General features: G+C 37.6%; 1 pseudogene; it reads left to right on the top strand.

Moving 5' to 3' along the window:
• Positions 1–1837: 1837 nt before the first annotated feature.
• LOC124516560 (thymosin beta-4-like) lies at positions 1838–1973 on the top strand (annotated as a pseudogene).
• The last annotated feature ends 1552 nt before the right edge of the window (positions 1974–3525 follow it).

The following is a 3525-nucleotide window of genomic DNA, read 5'->3' as shown; positions in this document are numbered from 1 at the left end:
AAGAGAATTTTAAGAGAGGGAGAGAGAAACGAAAGGATCTGGAACAAGAATTGCTTTTTACTTCTCATCAACAACACTGAAGCTATAAAACATGCAGCAATGCCTTAAAAATTCTGAGGAAAAGTGATTTCAATCCTAGAGTTTCACACCTAGCTGAAGTTAGTATCATGCAGAAAGAATGAAAACATTTTCAGACATGCAAGGTTTTTAAAATAATTTACCTCCCATCAAACTTGTCCCTCCTCAGGAAGCTACTAGAGTATGTGATCTAGTAATACACAGAAGTAAACCCATAGAGAGAAAGACACAGGCTACAGGACACAGGGAATCTAATGAGGATACAGGTGGAAGGAATCTCCAGAATAATAAGGAGAAGAAAAACGGTCCAAACTGGAGTTCAGAAAACCCCATCAGATTTGTTTCTTTAGGAAAGTGAAGTTGACAGACTGAATATGAAAAGTTTAAGGTTGTTTTTTTTTTTTTTTTTTTTTTTTTTTGCATGATGTTCAGAGTTTCTAGCTGAAATCAGTCCTAAGGCACAGAAAGTTAAGAAATAATCTGTAACAGACCTTTCATATGCCATCTCAGGTTACCTTGGTCACAACTCTTTTAGCGGCCATTGGGATTTGTTTCCTCACATGGGTCCAACCTGCCAGCACCTCAGCCTTCCATTCTTCAGGCTGATTTGTTGGCTGTTATGTTTGAGATGCCTTTAGGTAATCAGTTATCCTGTTGTGGGGGGATGGGGTGTGGGGGGTGGGAGGATGGTTCTGGCAAGGGGGATTTTCAGTTATTAAACCCAGTAAAACCACAGGCAAACCATTACAACTAGGGCTTGCAAATCCTGGGAGATGGGAACTGATGGGTAAGTTGCCCTCTGCCCCTACTCCAGGCCTCCTGAAATAGACTCTGAAGATGGTCCTGCAAGATGGAGCATCAGCTGCACCTGATACCAAATGGAGACTGGTTCAGTTATTCACTCCCTCATATTTGCTTGCACTATTTTCCTGCCCCGCATTCCTTTCCTTTATTCCTGTGTTCCTAAGGGTTTCACCACCCAGTAAAATGCTGGTATACAAGTTTTACCTTAGGTACTGTTTTCTAGGGAACCCAGGCTTAGAGACAAACAAATACTTCCTCAACAATGATCAGTTCTAGGAATAAAAATATTGTACAGATATTTGAAATTTAATCATAGCTTACTGCGTGGCTTTACTCTGATTAGTGTTTACATATTGATGATATTTTAATATATTTTGTAGTAACCCAACTGAAAGCATGATGGAAATTGGGAAAATGAAAGAAGGGTGAGTGTGTGTGGTGAGAGAGGGGTGAGCAAAAGGCAAACCCTTAACTTCTGTAGTGGGCAGGAAATTAAAAATTAAGTTGTTTGAAGATAAGAAAAATAAGTAAATAAATAGACAAAAAAACAAAACAAAAAAAAACAAACCCCAAAAAACAAAGCTGTTGCGGAAGAAGAACAGGTATAGAGGGGCCAGGGACCTCTTTTGTCTTATCAAGCATTAATTCTTTAAACTATGTTCATTTAAAAGTAAAAAAAAAAAATATTTATTTATTTGCTTACTTACTTACCATAGCGAGCGGGGGAGGGGCTGAGAGAGAGAGAGAGAGCCTGCCTGCTTAGGAGCAAGTTCTGTGCTCAGTGCAGAGCCCCACAAGGGTCTTGAAATCACTAAGTGTGAGATCATGACCTGAGCCAAAATCCAGAGTTGGAGGCTTTACTTGCTGAGCCACTCAGGCACCCTGATTAAGACTCGGCAGCGGCCATGGCGCATACATGGCTTGCTGGCCGCCTGGTTCTGCTTCCTCTGCAACCATGTCTGACAAACATGATATGGCTGAGATTGAGAAATTCGATACGTAGAAACTAAAGAAGACAAAGATGCAAGAAAAAAAATCCACTGCCGTCCTAGGAAACGACTGAACAGGAGGAGCAAGCAGGCGAATCGTAATGAGGCCTGAGCTGCCAATATGGGCTGTATATTCCACAAGCATTCCCTTATTTTACTTGTTTGAGCTGTTTAACTTTGTAAGCTGGAAGGAGGTTAGATCGAGTTTAAATGACTTCTGCCCCTTTTCTCATCAAAGAATCTGAACTACTGACCATGAACACTGGGCCTCCTCTCCTGTCTGCCTGTCTGGCTGGCAGGGAAAGAAAAGAACTTGAAGGCTGGTGAAGGAGGAAGCGGGTGGGAACCGCCAGTAGAAAGTAAGTTGCTCCAGGTGTTAGGCAGACTGTAAAATGCAGTTTAATCAGAGTGCCATTTTTTTCCTTCAAATGATTTTCATTATCGGAATGCACAATTTTTAAATATGCAAATAAAAAGTTTAAAATGTGGTTGGTGTGAAAAAAACTTTGATTAAAATAAAAATAAATTTCATGGCTAGTTTTAAGTAATTTAATTTTCATAGATTTTGGTGAGGTATTATTACTTGAGATCTAATAGCATCCATTTTCAATTGCTTTCAAGTCATCTCTTACCAAATTGACTCCAAAGCTGTATTTTCTTTGGGCATATATTCAGAAAATGTATATAGTGTGTATGTATATGTATTATTTATCATATAGGCTAAGTGCAAAAAGCCTGAGAGTGAAGATCTTGGCTGCAATGCATCTTGTTTTCATTCCACTAGGTGTCAGCATAAGTCCGTGAATCTGAATGCTGTTGGGAGAACAATTATTAAATCCTTGCTTGTTCACAAACATATTTTTATTTATCATTCCAAGGATGATGATGTGAAATTTAGATCTAATAATGTAATCTCTTGTGTATTAAAATAATTATTGTCTACTCAAATGTTCATTTTTATTGCACCTATTCAAATTAATGTCAGCTGCTTAAATTAGTTAAGCTTTCGTGCTAATCTACATTAACAGAATAGAGAAAGAAAACAATCACACACAGGAATGACAGCAATGACTTTGTTTCCTGCACTCTATTTAGGGTTTTCAGCCAGTGGCTTTTTTTCTTCAATAGGTTATGAAAGACATTTGGCCAATAGAGAGATCAAAAGTATAACATTTCCCCCTTGTGTTATCTAGTTTATAAATATGCTTTAAAGGATATGAGCAATACTTGACTAGCTTAATATCATGTTGACTGATAAGTTTTCTTGCTAAAAGAACGTGTTGGGTAATTCATAAGTTAGATATTTTTAACTTATTTTTCCCTCTCTGACTACCCAATGTGGCATCAGAGGCTTTGGCTTTGTGTTGGCTTGACCTTGATTCATTTGAACATCAGCTTCAACTTATTATATTAAATAATGAAAACATGTCTTAGGTTAGATGTTCATAGGCCAGAAATAGCTGAATAATTGTTGAGAGTTATTTCATACTGAGTTCTGTTTTCCTTAGTAGGCAAAATTTTTGTCTTTTTGTTTAGACAACTGTTAGCATTTTAAAGGAAAAAAGGACATGTTGAAGTATTTTTCAAATAACAGTATATAAAAATGCATTAACATTTGCCATTTTTAGTAGTAGTTTTAATGTGGTCAACATTG

The sequence above is a fragment of the Lynx rufus genome, unplaced genomic scaffold (assembly GCF_022079265.1).
Source record: "Lynx rufus isolate CCGP_SWC_20201006 ecotype Redwood Valley unplaced genomic scaffold, mLynRuf1.p SCAF_2, whole genome shotgun sequence".
NCBI classification, from domain to species: domain Eukaryota; kingdom Metazoa; phylum Chordata; class Mammalia; order Carnivora; family Felidae; genus Lynx; species Lynx rufus.
The sequence above is the reverse complement of the archived record's forward strand: the minus strand, read 5'-3'. Positions and strand labels throughout refer to the sequence as shown.